At 45.8% G+C, this 23,939-nt stretch overlaps 1 protein-coding gene across 1 annotated transcript in view; it reads right to left on the bottom strand.

Annotated features, from left to right (window-relative positions):
* Nucleotides 1-23,939, bottom strand: part of LOC147439931 (Mitochondrial import inner membrane translocase subunit Tim17/Tim22/Tim23 family protein) — a 76,480-nt gene that overhangs the window by 36,594 nt on the left and 15,947 nt on the right. The window lies entirely within an intron of this gene.

Genomic DNA, 23,939 nt, shown 5'->3' with positions numbered 1-23,939 from the left:
ATTTGTGCACGTGGCACAATCACATCTAGATCTGTCACTAATCTCCACAAATGTCTCGATTGACTAAATCTTCCTTACTATCATGTCCATCTCATCTCTTTGGAAACCAAGACTGAAATGCTCCAGTCATTTCGTCCTCAAACATGCACTCAAACACTTCTCACATGAGAGAGTACACATATATTAAATTCATTTTGAGAATTTCCAGTTTGAGGTACTTCGTTCATAAAGTCATACAACAGAATACTATCAGCCCATTAGTATCCCTGAAATCCAAAGGAAAATCGGTGACTTTATTCCATCTAGGTAATCTATGACAAAGGAGCAAAGTAACTCCCATCTTGTGGAGTCCCGTTTGCACCAGATTCAACCTTGCTGATATCCACGATCTCTACGAATAGTCAAAGCTAGACCGAAAGCCTCACGATAAAGTTCCACTATCAGAGGAGTATCTGCTAGGTCCTTGTTACGAGGACGTGGCAATTGCTAACTTGAGTTGTTGGTTTCTTTCCGATGATTTTTGTTTAATTTTTGGGACCCTCGTTTTGAAGTTGCATGGCCAGTGTGAAACGGCCGACGACCGAGAGTTTCACCCGCAGTCGGGAAGGGCAGGTCACCATGAGTTGGTCGGGCCAATCGACACTGGAATCCGAGCAGTAAAAGGGTGTCTAGGCTCAGTTCAAAGTTATTTAGGCCCCTCGCTACACTTATAAGTTGGTCGGTACTAGGGAATTAACTCAAAAGAGGCAAACTCGACACTCGGCAGTTGTAGAGCACCCTGTAGACACCTCAGCTCGAGGGGGCGTCCAAGAGAGAGAGAGGGCTGATTTTTGTACACACTGTGTGCGCTATGGTGTGCGAGTAGTGGGTGCAGGTCTCACAGCTTTAATGGAAAGCTTGCCTCCTCCCTTGCTCTATGTAGCGCGACAATTTGCTCTCGCGCATCTCTCTCTCCCCTTTGCACATATGGTAATGCCCCACTAGTTGGACTTCTCAAATGACCATGTACAGTTTTGGGGGTTTCATGCGCGTTTGCCAAGCCAAGAGTCTTAGGAACCGGATTAGCTAATTGCTAATCCCCTTCAGGTACGCACAGTTCCATCGTGAAGGAATGCGAAAACGGAGAGTTTTCTCGCGTGAAAACTCGTTCGATTCACAGGGGAACTGTTTTGTTTTGTTTTGTTTTCGGAGTCGGGTAGGGCACGCCCGGCAGCTCCCCTCATACACCAAAAAAGTATACAAGAAGAACAACTACGACTATGCACCCAGAAACCGAAGGCAGACGCTTTTGTCACTAGTTTCCTCTGGACTACGAGAGGCCAAAATTATCTTCGCTCTTAGGGCCACGACTAATCCCTTGAGAGACCCATTTCGCCAACTTGATTTGGGCATGACAGCGACCAAGTACCTCTGTTCAAAGGCCCAGGTACTGCGGGACTTGCTTCGGTCTTCCCTTTGGAGTTGCCTCCTCCAGGTAACTTATTGCTCACCTCACTAAACTGCCTTTGAAACCCGACGGTTTTCCCCTAGGAAATGCCATACCCGCTTGGAAGGGCGTCGGCTCACAGGTGGCGTCCGCTGAGGTTGGTGGTGTCTCCCTTTTGCACCTCCCAACCCCTTTTAGGTGAAGTTGACCCCCCCGGGGGGGGAATGGCACTTGGGCGCTCTTGTAGCTCATCTGGCTTCGCTTGGGGAGAATTACGTCATTTCCCCCAGAAGGGATCGGATTCAAAATAACAGCATAGGAAGGAGAGCATTATCTCCCCATCCGCCTATGCAGAGCACCCAAATACCGGGGTACAACTTCACCGAGGAACTTCGCCACAGGCACGTGCCCTGCGGTTCCGTCCCTCGAGTGCGGATCACGACGTACCCAGATGGGCATCCGCTTCCCGCGAGCCTCCCCACCAAGGAGGATAACGGTCCTTTCTTCAGGGTCCAACGAAGGGTCGATTACGTTGAAGGTGGAGTTGAATCAGTCCAGCCATCTCCCCCTAGATTCATCAACCGCAGAACAATTCATCACCAAATGCGAAAGCGAACGACCCTCTAACTCGGAGCACAGCGTGCAAATGTTGTGTCCGTGCAAGTAGCTATCCGCCAGTTTGAGCCCACCTACTCTCGCGAGAGCCAGCATTCTCTCCTCCTTCCTATTCACTATAGTGCTCCTATTGAGCTGCAGCAGGCATCCACGTGTTTGTTCAAAGCCGGCCTCCTTATAGGGCTCCAACGCCAGGCACGAATGCCTCTCGTCCCACTTGTCCCATGCGTGGTAGCGAACTGAGCTAAAGTCAACCGCTGGGATATACTTATTCATCCAATTCTAGGTTCTTGTCGTCCAAGTCCACTTCTTGAACTATTGGTTCTTGAATGTCTTGTTTACCAAGGAGCCTATCCAGGTAGATGAAATCGAGCGGTACTTGTCAAAAGCCCTTGCTCGTTGTCCCCCACAAAAGGCAAGTACAAGTGGTATGTTAAACTCGTGATGGAGAGTTGCCGTCCCTACAAAGGTTGACCTTGCTCCCTTTCCAAGTAACATTCGCATCCCGGTGGCGACGAGGCGCTGCAGAGAGTGAAGGACACGCTGATCGTGGGCCCCCATAATTTTCGCGCCCTAACAAATCACTGGATATACGCACATCTTAAAAACAGTCAGTCGAGACCATATATGTCACGTGAAACATCCCAACCCTATGTGTCCGTGGACAAGCTACACCACAGCAGGGTTCAGTCAGATCCGTCAAGTCTAGATTAGCAGTGATCTGGCACTTTTGTGAGTCTATTCGTAGACCGTGCATGTCCAATCACTTATCATAGATGCATATCCTCCGGTTGCACACAACATGATCATCGAAATTCCTATCAGAATCCATTAGCATCAGTTAGGGGAATTTTCCAGTGCATTTAGTCTATTTTCCTATTTATTGGGATTTTCACTTATTATTTTTAAGTGACTTTCCTACAAAAGTAGGTAGGGCAATTTTGCTAAGTTAATATATAAGCAAACCAAAGTTAACACTTTCTGGCAGAAGAGGTAGCAGGAGCTCCCGCTCAACAGGCAACTTCTCAGCAGTACCCCCCAGCACCCCCAGCGTTTTGGATTCCATCCTCGCTGGGCCAGTTCCCACCATTGGCGTTTTCAGCTTTGCAGACATCGCCATAGATCCAGGTCCCTCATCCCTTGCAGGATCGCCCCCCTAGCAGAATTCAGCCCTGGCGTTTTTCCCTCAGCAAACCATATCAGCCAGCGTTTTTCCCACAAAAACGCCAGCCTACCAGATGCATATCTCAGCGTTTTTGACCAGCAGAATCTCAGCTTTCCAGCGTTTTTCAGCATGAGCAAAAACGCAGATTTCAGCCATTAGAAAACGCAGGTTTTCAGCAGTTAGAATCGTAGCAGATGATCCCCAAGTTTAGCCCAAGAAAACGCAGCCAAAACAGTCATTTTCAGCCACCGAAACAGTCCCAGAATTCAGTGAATAGAAGAACTCAGATTTCAGCCATCAAGTCGCCGTCGTCATCACCGTCGTCGTCATCGGCATAGTCCCATTGCATACGCATTGTACACCTTTGTGCAATCAAAGTAGACCACTCTCGCCGACGAGAGTGGGACCTTCGGAGGAGGGTTTTACAACCTCTCGGTGTCATATCTCTTCTCTCTCCTTCTCTCAGTCTCATTCACTTGCACGCACAATATCCACTCACTTTGTTCGTGATAATAGCACTCTCCATAAGACGGAAAGCTCTCTCTTTCTCTAAGAACTAAAAGGAACCTTGAGCAATAAAGATCACTAATCTTGAGAAAATAGAACATTCATTCCGCTGCACCTAACATTGGTATCAGAGCTTTGGAAGTGTCCTGCATTACTCAAGGGAAGAACCACAAGAACCACAAGAATTTTTTTGCTTCTTATGATCGCACGAACCCAAGTTTACTTGGGCGTGGCGATTCCTAATCGTGTTTTGTTGAAGAGTGACAGGAATCCCAAGAAAGAAGGGCTTGTCCAGCCTCCCCTTGTGTCTCTTTTCACTCATTGAGAGCGGACCGTGCACTTAGCGGCCGGCCAATCGACGTGAGGTGGGAACCTTGGTGTGAGCGCAAGGCCGCCAAGGGTGCACCCGCGGAAAGGAGTAGAACTCGGGTGAAGAGAAGATCCTTCTCCAACGCGATTTACAAACAAAAGAACCCCTCAAGAACCTTAAGAACCTCAAGAACCCAAGATTCTCAGGAATCAAGGACCTCAAGAACCTCAAGACCCTCAAGAACCCAAGTTCCTCGCGAGCTTGAGATCCCAAGATCATAGTGCATGGTCGTCACCCGAAGCGGCATGGATACTTCGCATTCAGGTGATGAGCATGAGAGAGGCGACGAAGGATTTTCCCCACCAAGAGATTTTTCCAACCCTCCCCCTTCGCCATCTACGCCAGACCCTATGGAGGCAATGATGAAGCAGATGATGGCCATGATGGATAAACAGGAAGACAAGCGCCTTGCTTTAGAACGCGAGCGTGACGCAAGAAAAGAAAGAAAGAACTAAGGAAGGAAGAAGCGGCAGCAAGAAACGCAGCATTGGAGGCCGATCGTGCCGCTCATAGATTGGCTATGGAGTCCGAGCGTGAAACTCGACGAGAGCTATGCACTCAAGAATTGCTTGCCCAAGTCCTAGCCTCGAAGAACCACCCAAAGATCGTGGAAGTTCGTTAGGTGGCGCAAGCCACGACGCGGATTTCAACCATCCAATAACAGAAAAGTCGATTTTTAGTAAGTATGACGGTAAGATGGATGCTACAGTTATTCATTCTTGGTTGCATCAATTCAATGCTTTTTTTGCGACAACTAAGAAGATAAGCAATAGCAAAGTTTTGACGGCAGCTATGTACCTTGCCGGTGATGCCATTAATTGGTACCACGCATGGCAAGAGGCACAGCTAGCCGCGCACCTAGAGGCATCCGACGATTTCACGCCCCTCTCTTTTAGTTGGGCTAATTTCCAAGACAAGCTCAAGGCGCGGTTTATGCCACCTCAATACCTTGCACGATTTGCGCGCTCTCAAGCAAAATGGTATGCCGTTTATGTCTTTTTCTAATCATGTTTTGCAATTAGATACCCAACTACGTATGTCGGATGAAGAGCGCAAAGAGGCTTTTCTCTTTGGATTGGACGAGTATATCAAGTACGATGTCGAGATACTCGATCCAATCAATCTCAACAAGGCGGTAGCGATTGCTCTCGCGCAGGAGATGAAGCACAACAAGGGAAAGCCTAAGGAGAACAAGACTTCCACAAGGCTAGGCTGTCTAGAAAACTTGGCGATGATACAAGGCTGAGAAACACAAACGCTGGCAGATTTGGATCGTTGATGGAAACGCTAGGCAAATCCGGGACTGTGGCGATGAAGGAATGCTGAAAACGTTAGAGCTTGGAGAGGTACTGCTGGAGACCAAAAACGCTAGGGTTGATGGTGCTTGGGAGTTCTTGCTGAGAAGAATGCCTGTTGAGCGGGAAGCTCCTGTTGCCTCTTCTTCCAAAAAGTGCTAACTTGGGTTTGCTTATATATTAACTTAGCAAAATTGCCCTACCGACTTTTGTTGGAAAGTCACTTAAAAATAATAAGTGAAAATAACCAATAAATAGGAAAATAGGCTAAATGCTCTGGAAAATTCCCCTAACTGATGCTAATGGATTCTGATGGGAATTCCGATGATCATGCTGTGTCCAACCGGAGGATATGCATCTATGCTAAGTGACTGGGCATGCACGGTCTACGAATAGACTCACAAAAGTGCCAGATCACTACTAATCTAAACTGACTGAACTGACGGGAACCCTGCTGTGGTGTAGCTTGTCCACCGGACACATAGGGTTGGGAGGTGTCACGTGACATCCCCTCCTTTTCAAAGTGAGGTACTGGTACCGAGCTGTATGGCGTCGAGGGAGATCGCCAACAGCATCCGGAATCCTGGAAGGGACTCTTCGTCGGCCCACACTCTGATGTGTGGGTCGTGCGGTACTTGAACTTCATAAAGGTCTGCAACGGTTGCTTCTTTGGGCCGCGCCGAAAGCGACTCAGTCTTCTGTGGCTTCTTTGATGCTTCAACTTCGTCCAGAGTCCTGCTTCTTTCGTCTTCAAGAATCTCCATGGCTGAAAATTCTTGAAACCAACTCCAACACAAGACCATGAACATACCCATTCCATGTAAAGTGAAGGAAAAAAATATTGTCTTCTTTAAAGACTGTGTATACAATGTAGACGAACATAGAGACGGAGTGACAACCCGTTCATCAAACACATGCAAACAATGAGCTCGAATCTTTTATGTTTGATCAAAATCAATCAACTATGGCAAATCACAATGGAAATGCCCATGCTTGGTGCTCAAACTATCATGTGCTCTTTCCGAAACTGTCATGCCAAGGAAGAGACATGAAATGTGACTTCCTGACATACAAACTTTTCAGCTTTTCATGAATAATCCGCATACATTCGTGCTTATCCATGAGAGAAACGTGCTCAACATACAATATGTCATGCCTAGAAAAGGGATCACATAAAGTGGCTGACTAAAATACAGGAAAGTATCACGAATGAAACACTCGAACAATGCATGCGTATCAATCATGCAAACGCATAATACTTCCTGTGAGGGTTCTTTGGACCTAGGCTCGAGAGCCAAGATCGCTTCTTCCTGAATGATCGAATCATCCTGTGGGGGTTCTTTGGACTTCGACTCAAAAGCCAAGATCGGTTCTTCGTGATTGATCGAATCTACAACGAGGTTAGCTTCCACTAACACATCATCCTTGTGAACAATCACATCATCTTTATGCAACTCATCATGCTTGTGAGAAATCACATCTTGATCATGCAAATCATCATGCTCGTGAGAAATCACATCTTGATCATGCAAATCATCATGCAAATCATTGTGCTTATCATTGTCAATCAAAACATCATGCAAGTCATTCTCAATCAAATCATCATCATGCTTCACACAATCATGCAAATCCTGTGTGTCATGCTTTGGAGAAGAAGAGACTGAGAGAGTCTCCTTTTCCGGAATCTCTTGCATCGGTGCCTGAACTTGAGAAAAGAGTCGCAACATCTCTTGCATTCGTGCTTTGTTCTCGCGATAAAATCTTGATTCTCTTTCTTTGGTCTCGCGATCAAATTTTGCTTCTCTTGCTTTGTTCTCTCGATCAAATTCCACTTCTCTTGCTTTGGCTTCCAAGCGTGCCTGCTCGCGCTCACGCGCTATGGCTGCCATTCTTTCTTAGTACTTACGCTCGATGGCTGCGATTCTTTCTTCGCTTTCTAACTTCCTGTCCATCATCCTCTTGTCAAAAGCCTCCATAGGAGTTAGTGCAATCCTTGTCGTAGATGGAAAAGGAGGAGGGTCGGAAAAACCTCCTGGTGGGGAAAATTCTTCTTCGCCTCTCTCATGCTCATCACCTCCAAGCGAAGTATCCATTCCGCTTCGAGTGATGACCATTCCGCAATCGTGGGTTCTTGTGGGTTCTTAAGTTCACGAAGAACTTGGGTTCTTGCGGGTCTTGGGTTCTTAAGTTCACGACGAACTTGGGTTCTTGGGGGTCTTGGTGCTTGAGGTTCTTGAGGTTTTCTTTCGCTTGCAAATCGTGTTGAAGAAGGATCTTCTCTTCACCCGAGTTCTACTCCTTTCCGCGGGCGCACCCCTTGGCGGCCTTGCGCTCACACCAAGGTTGCTTTTTCCTACCTCACGTCGATTGGCCGGCCGCTAAGTGCACCGTCCGCTCTCAATGAGTGAAAAGAGACACAAGGGGAGGCTGGACAAGCCCTTCTTTCTTGGGATTCCTGTCACTCTTCAACAAAACACGATTAGGAATCGACACGCCCAAGCGAACTTGGGTTCGTGTGACCTCAACAAGCAAAAAAAATTCTTGTGGTTCTTGTGGTTCTTTCCTTGAGTGATACAGAACACTGCCAAAGCTCTGATACCAATGTTAAGTGCAGTGGAATGATTGTTTGCGCTTTGCTCAAGATGAGTGCTCCGAACTGTGCTCAAGGTTCCTTTTAGTTCTTATGGAAGGGAGAGCCTTCCGTTCTTAAGGGAAAGTGCTATGATCACAAACAAAGTGAATGGACACTGGGCGTGCAAGTGTATGAGATTGAGAGATAGAGAGAGAAGAGAGATACGACACCAGAGACGTTGTAAAACCCTCCTCCGAAGGCTACACTCTCGTCGGCGAGAGTGGTCTACTTTTGATTGCACAAAGTGGTACAATGCGTATGCAATGGACTGATGCAACTTTGGACTATGCCGATGACAACGACGGTGATGATGACGACGACAACTTTAGGGCTGAAATCTGTGGTCTTCTAATTGCTGAATTTCGGGGCTGTTTTGGTGGCTGAAAATGACTGTTTTGGCTGCGTTTTCGAGGCTGAAATCTATGGTCTTCAGCATGAGGCTAAGGCTGAATCTGCTACTGTAGAGAAGGCTGAAAACGCTGAGCTTTCTGCTGCGAATGGGCTGAAAACCAAAACGCTGGCAGATCTGGGTGATGCTAGCAAAAACGCTAGGCTGTCTAGAAAACTTGGCGATGATGCAAGGCTGAAAAACACAAACGCTGGCAGATCTAGATCGTTGATGGAAATGCTAGGCAAATCCGGGACTGTGGCGATGAAGGAATGTTGAAAACACCAGAGCTTGGAGAGGTACAGCTGGAGACCAAAAACGCTAGGGTTGATGGTGCTTGGGGGTTCTTGCTGAGAAGAATGCTTGTTGAGCGGGAAGCTCCTGCTGCCTCTTTTGCCAGAAAGTGCTAACTTGGGTTTGCTTATATATTAACTTAGCAAAATTGCCCTACCTACTTTTGTTGGAAAGTCACTTAAAAATAATAAGTGAAAATAACCAATAAATAGGAAAATAGGCTAAATGCACTGGAAAATTCCCCTAACTGATGCTAATGGATTCTGATGGGAATTCAGATGATCATGCTGTGTGCAACCGGAGGATATGCATCTATGCTAAGTGACTGGGCATGCACGGTCTATGAATAGACTCACAAAAGTGCCAGATCACTGCTAATCTAAACTGACTGAACTGACGGGAACCCTGCTATGGTGTAGCTTGTCCACAGACACATAGGGTTGGGATGTGTCACGTGACAGATGCGTTCAATGGAAAAGGTCAAGTCTACGTCGATGCCAAGGTACTTGTACGTTTCACCTACTTCAACCATCTCACCACCCAAAATAAAGATCCTCATAGAGAGATCCTGCAGGTCTCCGTGGAACACCGTGACCATGCATTTATCAATTCCAAAGGTCATGCCCGAGGTCTTTGACCATTCACTTACCTTGTCAAGGCTTGTTTGTAGGCTTTCAGAAGAGTCCCATTGTGTGCGGGAGCACCTGAGACACGCGAAGGCGTGCTCGCTCCGCTCGAAATGATCCAAAACAGAGAATTACAGCTTGCTGTGTTTTTCTGCAGGTTTAGGGTTTCGCATCTAAACTGCAGGGAATCGCCAAGGGAGCCTCGAAAAGGCCTTGGAATGCGGGTACAAGGCAGTAGGCACCTAACAGTGGCAAAACAGAAAATTACAGCATGCTGAAATTGACCTGCAGCTCACTGGAAAGCTTCCATACCGCAAGCGAAAGTGTCCTTGATGTGTACTTTTGACCCACAAGGATTTTTGCGTCGTTATGCTGGCGAAATTGGGTCAAAAACCTGCAATTACAGCCATGGACAGGTTTGGACAGCTTAGCGAGTGTTAGGTGGAAGCGTTCGGATCGTTTATTTGCCAGGGGAGCCTCGGGAAAGCATTGGGTGCTTGTACAGGACAATTTAGAGAGATTTCCCGCTAGGAATCTCGTCTAATTCAAGGGGCAAGTGACCCTACGGGTGCGAGAATCCATAGAAGTGATCGGCACGCGGATCGGAGCGCAAAACAGGGAATTCAACGAGTTGCAATTTCTCGCCAGATTTTGCAAAGAGCTCTAAAGTGCGTGGAAAGTCAATGTTTGCTTGGGATTTTGTCCGTGGAGACTTCTATTGTGGTTATGTTGCCGAAATCGGGTTGGAGTAGAGGAATTTCAGCCCGATAAAAGTGGGACAGCTTGTAGAAGTTTACAAGTTTTTCTCCAGTTTAATAAGAATAAAGAAATACCGAAAGGGGAACCGGTCTTTGGACCAACAAGGTGTCGTTGTCTGCTTGGTAGCGCTCTAGCTGCCATGTTAGGTGCAGCGGAAGTGATGTTTAACTTTGCTCAAGATGAGTGCTCCGAACTGTGCTCAAGGGTTCCTTTTACTTACGGAAGGGAGAGCCTTCCGTTCCTTTAGTGAGAGAGTGCAAGAGATCACAAACAAAGTGGATAAACACTGTGAAGGAAGGTACTGATAGAGAGAGAAGAATACGACAACAGAATGTTGTCAAAACCCTCCTCCAAAGGTCACACTCTCTATGGCGAGAGCGGTCTACTATTGATTGCACAAATCTCTACAATGCTTTGGACTTGCCGACGATGAGGACGACGACGAGACGGACTGAAATCTGAAAACGCTAAGGCTGAAACCTGCAAATCTTTATCTGCTGAATTTTGACTCTATGTCGATGACGATGTCGATGGCGATGACGCGCTAAAAAACGCAGATGCTGAAATCTGCGTTTTCTGGGTTGAAACTGCAAACTACACTGGATCTGACCATGCGGTGAGGATCTGCTGTCTGCAGGAAGGTGAGATCTACGAGGTTTGGGACTTCTTCTGCGATGTCTAACTGCTGAAAACTGAAAACGCTGATGCTTCTTGGTGTTCCGTCGCGGTGAATCTGAAAAACACTAGGACTGAAAACTGTCTTGCTACTGCCGTGGCTGATTTGATGTGAAAAAAGCCAGGCTGCTGTCTTGCTGCTGCCGGGGCTGATCTACAATCCAAATCGCCAGGACTGATCTGGGTGAAAAACACTAGGCCTTGCAATGCAAAAACGCTAGGTCTTCTACCTTGGGAGGTCTTGCTGAGAAGTTGCCTGATAAACACAGGGTTCCTGCTGCCTCTTCTTCTGTAGAATGCTAGCGCTAGGTTTTCTTATATATATTCTTATTGAATTTGCCCTACCCACTTCCCAACAAAAGTCACTTGAAAATAATAAGTGAAAAATGGCTAAAATAGGAAAAATAGGTTTAATGCACTGGAAAATGCTCCTGATGGATTCTGATGGTACTGCTGATGATCATGCTGTGTGCAACCAGAGGATATGCATCTACTCTAAGTGTCTGGACATGCATGGTCTGCAAACAAACTCACAAAAGTGACAGATCACTTCCTAATCTAGACTGACTAAACTGAACTGAACTGAACTGGGAACCCTTGTCATGAAGTAGCTTGTCCACGTACACATAGGGCTAGATGTGTCATGTGACATCCCCTCCTTTTCAAAGTGAGGTATTGGTACCGAACTGTATGGCGTCGAGGGAGATCGCCAACAGCGTTTGGAGAATCCTGGGAAGGACTCTTCGTTGGTCCACCTTGATGTGTGAGTCGTGCGATACTTGGAACTTCATAAAGCTCTGCAATGCTTGCTTCTTTGGGCCGCGCTGAAAGCGACACAAAGTCATCTCTGGCTCCTTCAATGCTTCAACTTCGTCTATAGTCATGAGTCTACTGTCTTCAAGAATCTCCGAGGCTGAAAATTCCTGAAACCACTTCCAACACAAAAACATGAACATACCCATTCCACATAAAGTGACTGGAAAAATACTATTCCTTCGAAAAAACTGTGCATGCAATGCAGATGAACAAAGTAACGGAGTGCCAAACCGTTCATCAACACACGCAAACAATGGGGTTGAATCTTGACTTTTTGATCTAAATCAATCAACTGTGGCAAAACACAATGGAAATGCCTATGCTTGATGCTCGATCCTTCTTGTGCTCTTTCGGAAACTCTGTCATGCCAAGGAAGAGACACGGAATGTAAATTCCTTGATTTCCTCTTTCCATGAATTATTCGCATACATCCGTGCTCATTCATGAGTGAATTGTGTTCATCGTGCAATATGTCATGCCTATGAAAAGGGATCACATAGGGACACTGACTAAAATACAGGAAACAATCACGAATAAAACACTCGATCAATGCGTGCTGACTAATCATGCGAACACATAATACTTCCTGAGAGGGTTCTTTGGACCTCAACTCGAGAGCCAAGATCGGTTCTTCGTGGTTGATCGAATCTTCATAGTGGGGGTTCTATGGACGTCGACTCGAAAGCCAAGATCGGTGCTTCGTGATTGATCGAATCTGCAATGAGGTTAGCTTCACTAGAAAAACATCATACTCGTAGGAAATCACATCTTGATCATGCAAACCATCATGCTTATCATTATCATGCAAATCATGTGTGTCGTGCTTTGGAAAAGAAGAAACTGAGAGTCTCCTTTTCCTGATCCTTTGCAATTTGTGCCTGCATACTAAAAAAGAGTCGCAACAACTCTTTCATCTGTTGGTTTCTCTGTTCGGCCACCAAGCGCGCCTGCTCATGCTCACGCTCTATGGCTATTGTCACAAAGTGATGACCTGGCTGCCAGAAACCCTAATTCTGTTGAAACCCTAACCCTAAAATCAGAAACCCTAATTTTGTTGAAACCCTAACTCTAAAATCAAAATCCCTAATTCTACCCTAACCCTGATTTGCTGAAGTGACGGACTGACACATGGCTTGCTGTACGGACACCAGCGTGATTTACGAAAAGCTGGGCAGCTTTTTGGCGTTGCTTTTTCTACGCAAATTGCTGAGAAAGAGAGAGAACCCTCCTTGCTTTATTTTAGCAAGAGAGAGAGAGAAAGAGAAAGCCTCTCTGCTTTATTTATTAAAAAGAAAGAGAGAGGAAGAAATTTTGCTTTATTTTCAAAGCTTTTACTTGAAGCTTTTGATTTCAGCTTTTGGGGCTCTGCTTTTAGCAACCTTGTAACTTTAAATATGTGAGCAAGCCTCTCACAACTCAAAGCATCTGGACACAGACTCTGAGTGTGAGCGCCTGACCGCACTCTTGTACTTTGAACTCAGATTAATACAAAAAGAAATACCGAAAGGGGCGCCAGTCTTTGGGACCAATATCTCTAGGCACGAACTCTATCGGGCCAGTGTCGAATAAAATTGTAAACTGTGAACTGTTTTGAAGTGGTTATGTGGTGCTGTCGCGGTAGATTCTTGACTTGGAGTGTCCAAGTCTGTTACAGTGGTATCAGAGCACAGCCGATTTCTCTTCTACGGGAAATCCGATCCCTAAAAAAAAAAAATCTGCGGCACCTATGGCTTCAGGCAAGGATCAGTCGACTCCCTCTGTATCCGGAGATGCGGGAAGGGATCACAACGAGGATTCCGGCAAGGAGTATGGTCCGCCTCGGCCTACTCAGGCGGAGCGTCAAGAGATGGAGCGTCAACAATTGATCGGCGACGCAACAAAGATGATGCTCAATTTTGCGAAGGACCCAAAATTTGCAAAATATATGAGCGAGACTTCTTTCCAGGAAGTGCACACACAGTGGCAGAACACCACAACGCCATCCCCAAAACCCGCTCTCAAAAAACCTTCTGCTCACAAGAAGTATACAGAGAAGGAATTAGAAGAGGTGGTTGATGCGCGAATTGCTCATCTTTTTGACGCGTAGAACAAAGCTAAAAAGCACGGCAAAAAGCAGAAGAAAGGCACCGACTTCCCGGGCTTTTTGGGTCGTCAATCGACTTTTGAAAAAGCAAAGAAACAGAAGAAGCGTGTTCGATTTGAAGGAGTACCCGGTTCTTCTTCTTCTTTTTCTTCTGACGGTTCTTCTAGCTCATCTGACTCGAGCGAAGAAGACCACAAAGGCAAAAAGCGAAGCAAGAAACAACGCTTCGGAAAGGGCAAGAAAAAGGCAAAGAAGTTTAAATCTCGCCCAGTGAGAGACAGTTCTACCAAGGACTCGTCTACAGACAATTCAGACTCCGACGACAGCAACTTTTATGCAAAGAAGAAGAATTTTTACAAAGCCAACCAGTATGACTTTTTGGAAGATAAAAGCCAGAAAGTCTGAGAGTTTAAGGAAGTGGACAGTCAATTAAATTTGACACTTTTTCTGGTTATAGAGATGCTTCGAAGGCTTTGTCTTTTGTACAGCAGTTTGACATCGCTTTCGCGGGAGGACACTACTCAGAGCACTCCAAGATTTGGAGAGCTGCCTCTTACTTTAAGGGGAATGCTCAAACTTGGTGATCCACGCTTCTATTAAACAGGACTGCGCCAGTTGACTGGCTGAAATTCAAAAGGCTTTTGATTTCTTCTTGGCTGACTTGAGAGTACGAACGTGATATATGAACTGCTTGGAACCATCTTCGGATGACCAAGAAGGATACAATGGACGCTTATTGCGAGAGATTCTAGAGCTCTTTTCTACCCGCCTCTTCATTTAAGAAGATCTCGTCAAGGAACAAATTGAGCAGTTTACCTTGGGTCTACCTACAGAGATCCGAGACCACTGCTTGGAACAGAAATCAGCTTCCATTCAGGAGTTGATGAGTCATGCGAAACGGGGTTTTGCCATACACTCTGGCAGTCTGATCTACCCCACCAACAAGATCATGACACAAAGAGTCGAACATACTTCTAAAAATGAAAGTAGCAAGAAAAAGAGCAACACAGAACAGAAAGATAAGGATGCACGACCCACGCTTACTCCTCGAGAGAGGGCTCTCTACATAGAGAAGGGGAAGTGCTTTGAATGCGGGGAAACTGGGCATATCTCCGCGAAGTGCCCTAACAAGGCACCGAATGAACAGGATGAAGAAAGGCCAGAAAGTTCAAAAGCAGCTGAAAGACGTGGCAGAAAAGGCAGATAAAAAGCAGAACTGGTATCACATTGCGTGGGGCCTGAACCGAATCAAATGAATGAAAGTACAAACTTTGCCCCTTTTGGGGCAAAGTGAAAGATCAGGAAGCTCTTTTGAAGGAGCCAAGGCCAACTTCTTTTCACTTAGAATTGGCGGCTCGATTTGGAATTACATCCGATAGGCTGAGGCCACAGGCGGAGGTAGTTCGAGTGGCACCCGGACGGGATATTGCCATTACACCGAGCATTGGCAAACTTCGTTTGCAATGACAGGGGTGTTTAGGGCACGAGGAGTTTTACGTATTTGCCTTGGAAGGTTGTGACGTCTACTTACCACAAGAACAACGCCATGGTTGACTATCGGGCCGAGAATGCGACTTTGACAAATGAAGGGCTCAGAGATTGTACTTGATGAACTTCAGTTTCTTTACTCATTTTTTTGGGGAGAGAACTGAACGATGGATGAAGGTCGAATATGTTTTGACCTGAACAAAAGAACGCCAAGATTTTCTTCACACTCATGCCGATTGCTTTTCAGAGGGCCTGTCAAGCGAGTTACCACCCACTCGTCCTGAAGATCATACTATTGATTTGATACCAGGAAGCACACCACCGAATCGGCCATCTTACCGTGTGAGCCGAGCCAAGAACGAAGAGATTATGAACCAAGTGAAAGACCTCTTGGAAAAGGGTCTTGTCCAGCCTAGTACTTCACCGTATTGCTCTCCAGTGTTGTTGGTTTTGAAGAAAGATGGATTCTTGGAGAATATGCATCAATTATAGAGCTCTCAACAAAACCACCATCAAGAACAGATTTCCGATTCCTAGGATCGATGATATACTCGACAAATTACAGGGATCCTCGTTTTTAGCAGGATTGATTTGAAGAGTGGATATCATCAGATCCGAATCGCGGCGGGAGACGTCTACAAGGCAGCCTTTTAGACAACTTTTGGGTTATTTGAGTTTTTGGTGATGCCTTTTGGCTTAACCAATGCTCCTGCGACATTTAGCCGGATGATGGACATGGTTTTTCGAGAGTACAGGCTATTTGTTGGCACTTTCTTTGACGATATCATTGTTTTCTCCAAGAATGAGGCAAAACATAGAGATCATCTGCTTCAGGTCTTTTAGGCATTACGAAATCACAAGTTAGTGATTAATGCGAAGAAAAATGAATTTTTCCTACCAGAGATACACTTTTTGGGACACATTGTGTCAACAACAAGAGTGCAAATGGATCCGGCCAAGATAGAGACTATTCGTAATTGGCTCGAATGTCCATGAAGTTAGAAGCTTCTTGGGATTGTGTTCGTACTACAAGCGGTTCATTCGAAAGTTTGCAGAGGTTGCTTCCCCTTTGCATATCTTGACACAGAAAGGAGTCCCTCTCTCGTGGGGACCCACTGAGGTGACTGCCTTTCAGACATTGAAAGAGAAATTGACTACGGGACCAGTTTTGACTTTGCCGGACTTGCAATCGTTTGAGTATATTGTGATACTTATGGTCATAGTCAGGATGCGGTCTTAATGCAAGAAGGCCAATGTCATTGCCTACGAGAGCCGATTGTTCTCAAGGCCGGAATTGACAGCACAGATCTGTGAGAAAGAGCTTTTGGCGGCTATCCATGCTCTTATTCAGTGGCGACATTACCTACTCGGAGCCGATTTTACGGTTTTCACAGATGATGCGAGTTTATGCTACTTCTTGTCACGGAAGCAGCTATCGGAAAAAGCACATGCGGTGGGCAAACATCTTGTCACGATTTACTTCCGGATTGTCCATGTGCAGGGACAGAAGAAATTGCTGGCAAATACTTTGTCCCAAAAGCCGTTGGTTCTGGCTTTTTCCGCGATACATCATAGAACTTCGAGGATATGGTCGGTCAGTACGCCACAGAAGAGCTTTTGCAAATGTATCCAGTTGAATACAGAAAGGGGAGATAGTAGCAGACTATTCCATTCGGGATGGCTACTTGATGAAGAAAACCATGTTGTGCGTTACACAGTCGTTGAGGGAAAAGGTTCTAACCGAATGCCACTGTCCGCCTTTTACGTGTCACCGCGGTATTTCTACCACCTTGAAAGGGGTAGAGAGATACTTCTTTTGGCCGAGACTCAAGAGGATGTGGACGAGTTTGTGCGCAGTTGCTTGATATGCCAAAAGGTCAAGTTTGACAGGCATAAAGCACAAGGATTGTTACAGCTTTTACCCATACCCACCCGCCCCTGGGAAAGTATTGCAATGAATTTCATCTCCGAGAACACAACGTGGGCACGACTGTTTATTGCCCAGGTCTTCAGATTACATGGCATGCCTTAGACGATTGTCTCCGACAGGACCCCAGGTTCACGAGTTTGTTTTGGACGGCTATTTGGGAGAACATAGGCACGTGGTTGCAGTTATCGTTCCACCCGCGGACTGACGGGCAATCAGAGATTGCTAATTCAGGGTTACTGGATTTGTTGAGGTCTTCTTTGTTGGATCAGAAGACTACTTGAAAAAGGTTTTTTACCTATGGTGGAATATGCCTACAGAAACACGATTCACTCTTTGATGGGGAAGGTGCCATTTGAGATTCTTGAATTTGCTACGAAGGTTCCACCCTTCCTTAGCACGAAAGATAAGATTTTTCTTTGAAGCCCGCCAGTTCACGAGGGACTTGGTCCGGAAGGCTTTGCAGAAATTTTAGGAAAGACAGAAAAAGGCAGCAAATCGCCATTGTCGCCATTTGAAAGTGAAGGAGAATGATTGGGTGCTCTTACATTATGGGAAGGCACGCCCGAGAAAGAAAAAAGGGAAAGGAGCGGCTTCTTTGAAAGCTTAGCATCAGATAATGTGGACCTTTTCAGATATAACGAAAAGATAAACGATATCTCCTTTGGATTGAAGCTGCCAGAATACTTGGGAGGATTCACAATGGTTTTCATGTGAGTCTCTTAAAGACTTTTGAAGGCGATGTGCCCGATGATGGGAAGCCAGAGGTGCAACCCGAATTGCACGAAAACGAGCAGATACTCGTTCCAGAACAGAAATTGGCACAGAAAGAAAGAAAGAAGATAAAGCAAACTGACGGTTCTTGGTTAAATACAAGACCTACTTCGCGATGGATGCGAAGCGAATGGAGGAGGAAGACCTAGCAGATATTCCTCGGAATTTGAATATTTACCTTGAAGCTTTTGGTTAAGCATAGTCTATTCCAAATGGAACCCAGAATTCAGCTTGGCCGAAGATCTGGTGCAGTGGGATGCACAAGAGGGGAGTTACTCCGCTCCTTTGTCAATAGATGCCTCGATTTTTGAATACTAGAGTCATCGATGTCTCTTTGAGCTTCAGGGACTCTGAGAGTTGACAGTATTCTGTTGGATGATTTTATGAAATGGAATTCCGGAATACGAAACTAATTTGTTCTTGACTTAGTGCAGGAACTGATAGACGAAATGACTGCAGCATTTTGGTCTAATTGATCTTGAATAGACATGGTTAGGGGTAGTCAATCGGGCTTCGATAAGGTCCCGACTTGATCTAGATGCGATTGCTAGCTACATTGCCGATAAATCATGGTCTCAGCTCCGAATGAATGGTGAATGTCATGTGATCTCCTGTGATGTCTAGTGATGTCCTGTGATGTCGTGTGATGTAACTGTCGATTGATACATGTGCTAGATGTGCATTCCTAGTACGTAGGTACTAACAGTCAGTATCTGCTAAGATGGTTTATGGCCTTTGTCTGTTTTGCAGGCGTAATCGAGGGCGATTACAATGCTTTCAAGAGGGGGGTATGTCACAAAGTGAAGACGTGGTTGCCAAAAACCCTAATTCTGTTGAAACCCTAACCCTAAAATCAAAAACCCTAATTCTGTCCTAACCCTAACCCTGATTTGCTAACGTGGCGGGCTGACACATGGCCTGCTGTACGAACATCAGCGTGATTTACAGAAAGCTGGGAAGCTTTTTGGCGTTGCTTTTTCTACGCAAATTGTTGAGAAAGAGAGAGAGAACCCTCTTTGCTTTATTTTAGCAAGAGAGAGAGAAAGAGAAAGCTTCTCTGCTTTATTTATTAAAAAGAAAGAGAGAGGAAGAACTTTTGCTTTATTTTCAAAGCTTTTACTTAAAGCTTTTGATTTCAGCTTTTGGAGCTCTGCTTTTAGCAACCCTTGTAACTTTAAATATGTGAGCAGGCCTCTCACAACTCAAAGCATCTGGACGCAGAGTCTGAGTGTGAGCACCTGCCCGCACTCTTGTACTTTGAACTCAGATTAATACAAAAAGAAATACCGAAAGGGGCGCCAGTCTTTGGGGCCAATATCTCTAGGCAAGGAACTCCGTCGGGCCAGTGTCGAATAAAATTGTAAACTATGAACTGTTTTGAAGTAGTTACTTGGTGCTGTCGCGGTAGATTCTTGACTTGGAGTGTCCAAGTCTATTACAGCTGCAATGCTTTCTGCGGATTCACGATCTATGGCTGCCAGTCTTTCTACGGATTCTAACGTCCTTGCTTCCCATTCTAACTTCCTTTCCATAAACACGTGCTCCAAAGCCTCCATAGGAGTTGATGCAATCCTTGGCGTAGATGGGGAAGGGCCATGCTCACCACCTCCATGCGAAGTATCCATTCCGCTTCGGGTGATGACCATCCACTACGATCTTTGGTTCTTAAGTTCACGAGGAACTTGGGTTCTTGTGGGTCTTGGGTTCTTAAGTTCTTGGATTCTTGAGGTTCTTGAGGGTCTTGAGGTTCTTCTTTAGCTTGCAATCTGTGTTAGAGAAGGATCTTCTCTTTACCCGAGATCTTCTCTTTCCCGCAGGCGCACCCCTTGGCGACCTTGCGCTCACATCAACGTCGCTTTTTCCCACCTCACTTCGATTGGCCGGCCGCTAAGTGCACGGTCCGCTCTCAATGAGTGAAAAGAGAACCAAGGGGAGGCTGGACAAGCCCTTCTTTCTTGGGTTTCCTGTCACTCTTCAAAAACACGATTAGGAATCGACACGCCCAAGAGGACTTGGGTTACGTGCGACCACCACAAGCAAAAAAAAAAAATGTGGTTCTTGTGGTTCTTTCCTTGAGTGATACAGAACACTGCCAAAGCTCTGATACCAATGTTAGGTGCAACGGAAGTGAATGTTGAACTTTGCTCAAGATGAGTGCTCCGAACTGTGCTCAAGGGTTCCTTTACTTACGGAAGGGAGAACCTTCCGTTCCTTTAGTGAGAGAGTGCAAGAGATCACAAACAAAGTGGATAAACACTGTGAATGAAGGTACTGAGACTGAGAGATAGAGAGAGAAGAATACGACACCAGAATGTTGTCAAAACCCTCTTTCGAAGGCCCCACTCTCTATGGCGAGAGCGGTCTACTATTGATAGCACAAATCTCTACAATGCTTTGGACTTGCCAACGATGTCGACGACGATGAGGACGACGACGAGACGGGCTGAAATCTGCAAATCTTTATCTGCTGAATTCTCACTCTATGTTGGTGACGATGTCAATGGCGACGATGCGACGACGACGCGCTGAAAACGCAGATGCTGAAATCTGTGTTTTCCGGGCTGAAACTGCAAACTACGTTGGATTTGACCGTGCGGCAAGGATCTGCTGCGGGAAGGTGAGGTCTGCGAGGTTTGGGACTTCTTCTGCGATGTCTAACTGCTGAAAACTGAAAACGCTGATGCTTCTTGGTGTTCCGTCGCGGTGAATCTGAAAAACACTAGGGCTGAAAACTGTCTTGTTGCTGCCGGGGCTGATCTGCTGTGCAAAAATGTCAGGCTGTTGTCTTGCTGCTGCCGGGGCTGATCTGCAATCCAAATAGCCAAGGCTGATCTGGGTGAAAAACACTAGGCCTTGCGATGCAAAAACGCTAGGTCTTCTACCTTGGGGGGTCTTACTGAGAAGTTGCCAGATGAACACAGGGTTCCTGCTGCCTCTTCTTTTGTAGAATGCTAGCGCTAGGTTTTCTCTTACTGAATTTGCCCTACCCAATTCCCAACAAAAGTCACTTGAAAATAATAAGTGAAAAATGGCTAAAACAGGGAAAATAGGTTTAATGCACTGGAAAATGCTCCTGATGGATTCTGATGGTACTGTTGATGATCATGTTGTGTGCAACCAGAGGATATGCATCTACTCTAAGTGTCTGGACATGCACGGTCTGCGAACAGACTCGCAAAAGTGCCAGATCACTTCCTAATCTAGACTGACTGAACTGGACTGAACCCTTGTCATGAAGTAGCTTGTCCACGTACACATAAGGCTAGATGTGCCACGTGACATGCCAGGCCGTGGTTTGTCTTGAAGTGTTGAATTCCAATCACAGGCTTATTCGTGAATTCCTTTGTGTCATAAAGTTAAAATAAAGTTATCGCGTGAAAGCCAAAGCCTACCGCCCAATGGGCTGGTTTCTGTCCTCCTCCTCCATCCATTTCGCATTCAATGCCAAATAGTTATTGAATTTAACTAAGAACCGCAGTATCATTGTACCTTTCACTTTCCTTTCCTTGTGAGCCAGTATCTGTTCTGGAACGAGAATCTCCTCACTCTTTTCTACTTCAGGTTGCTCCTCAGGCTCCTTGTCCACTGGTACCTCACCTTTGAAAGGTTTCAACAGACTCAGTGTGAATCTTCCAAGTATCTGGCAACTTCAATATGAAGGATACATCCTTGATCTTCTCTTGAATCTGGAAAGGACCATAGTATCGCATCCTCAGCTTTGGAAAAAGCTACCCCTTCCCCTTTCGCTTTCGTAGGCGTGCCTTCTCAAACCATAAAAGCACCCAATCATCTTCCTTCAGTTGCAAGTCACGTCGATGCTTGTCTGTTGCCTTCTTATGTTGTGCTTGAGAATTCTCAAGCGCCTCGCGCACCTTGGCAAAAGCAGTGTCCATATCTCGAGTGTATTTTTCAAAAATCTTACCCTTGGTGCTTAGAAATGGTGGTACCTTCTTAGCACCCTCGATTAATTCAAATGGTGCCTTCCCCGTCGATGAATGAATTGTGTTGTTGTAGGCAAACTCCACCAAGGGCAAATACTTTTCCCATTGAGTCTTCTGATCCGAAATATAAGACTTCAACAAATCCAAAACCACTGAATTGGCTGTCTCACATTGCCCATCTGCCTGTGGATGGAACGAGGACGAGAACTGCAACCGCGTGCCAATGTTCTCCCAGATTGCCCTCCAAAACAAACTAGTGAATCGGGGATCTCTATCCGAAACAAAGGACTCATGCATACCATCTAATAAAAAAATCTGTGAGATACAGTTTTGCCAAATGATCGGGCTTAGCTTTCTTCTTGTCTCCCCCACTCTACAACCAGTGAAAGATGTCTGCAAAATCAAGATCCGTGGCGTATTGAACTACCATATCCTCCAAGCTTCTATGATGGATCGCAAAAATAGCCAGAACCAAGGGTTTGCGAGACAACACGTCTGCCACTAAATTCTTTTGTCCCTAAACATGGACATTCAGGAAATGAAATTGTGACAAAATGTTAGCCCACCTCATCTGCTTTTCCGCGAAAGCTGCTTCTGAGGCAGGAAGTAGCGTAAACTCTGATGATCGGTGAACACAATAAAATCGGCTCCGAGTAGAAAATGTCACCACTGTGTAAGAGCATGGATAACTGCCAAAAGCTCTTTCTCGTAAATTTGTGCCACCGTTCAAGATGTGAAAACATCCTACTCTCGAAAGCTATAACATGGCCCTCCTGCCTCAAGACTGCTTCCAAACTACGACCACAAGCATCACAGTAGACCTCAAAGGGCTTTGCAAGTCTGGCAAAGCCAGCACTGGTCCAATTGTCAACTTTTCCTTGAGAGTCTAAAAGGTTGGAATCTTCGACGGTTCCCAAGTAAAGACAACCCCTTTTTGAGTCAGCACATGCAATGGAGAAGCTATCACTGCAAATTTTCAAACGAATCATTAATAATATGAACACAAACCCAAAAAGCTTCGAACTTCATGAACATTCTTCAAATTGGGCCAATCACGAGGTCTCTACTTTGGCCAGGTCCATCTTTACACCTTCCCCAGAGACGATGCGTCCTAAAAACTGTATCTCTGGCAAAGAAAAACTCGCTCTTTTTCGCATTTACTATCAATCTATGTTGCCGCAATGCATAGGAAACTTGTAAAAGATGGTGTTTGCACTCTGTCTCATGTCGTCGTCGAAAAAGGTGCCTACAAATGAGCGGTACTCTCTGAAAATCCTATCCATTACGCTGTTGAATGTATTCGGAGCGTTCGTGAGACCAAAGGGCATCACACCAAATACTCGTACAACCCAAAAGGCATCCTGAAAGCTGTCTTGTAGACATCCCAAAGAGAAATTCGAATTTGATGATAACCACTCTTCAGATTAATTCTGCTAAAGCAAGTAGAATCCTGAAGTTTGTCGATCACAACTGAAAGAGATGACACGGCCCGGCCTAGTTCCGTGCCCAGAGGTATTGGCCCCAAGGTCTGGCGCCCCTTTCAGTATTTCTTTTTATATTAATTCATGGCAGAGTACAATGTTCGAGGGTCCTCTCTCTGCTCGGTGCTCCCAAGCCAATCTCAGGGAGAGAGGCCTTGGCAATTCTTGTAAAGAGAGTCTGGCCCAAAAGCAATACATAAAAAGCTTCAGGTTCTAAAAGCACTTGTCCCAAAAGCTGCAGCACTAGCTACCGTAAATGACGCCACAAATTGTGGAATTTCGTACGCTGTGCCAAGTCAGCAGTCACCATAATTTGTGGGGCACCGTACAGTCTGCCACGTCAGCATTCTCTATGCACCCTTTGGTCCCTACTTTATTTTAATTTCCTCGAGTCCCCAAGCCCCATCGGATGAGACCCAATAGGTTGGAATAACTTAGATCATTTAATCTGCCAAGTAGACCTGCTGTTAGACTTACACCACTCTGCTGCTTCACAGGTCTAGGGCATATATGTACGGCTAGTGTGCCTCCTGGCAGGCCACCCTTTGCATATGCATTTAGACTGCATCACTCCAGGCCGGCCGCCCACTTTTGTCCAATTGCCCACATATATTTTCATATATAATTTTTTTGTTGGGTCGTGGGATTTTTATCAGCCCTTACCCTACCTTCCCTTG

This window comes from Adiantum capillus-veneris, chromosome 16 (assembly GCF_014529385.1).
Source record: "Adiantum capillus-veneris isolate H3 chromosome 16, ASM1452938v2, whole genome shotgun sequence".
NCBI classification, from domain to species: Eukaryota; Viridiplantae; Streptophyta; class Polypodiopsida; order Polypodiales; family Pteridaceae; genus Adiantum; species Adiantum capillus-veneris.
This window is presented reverse-complemented; position numbering and strand designations above follow the sequence as displayed.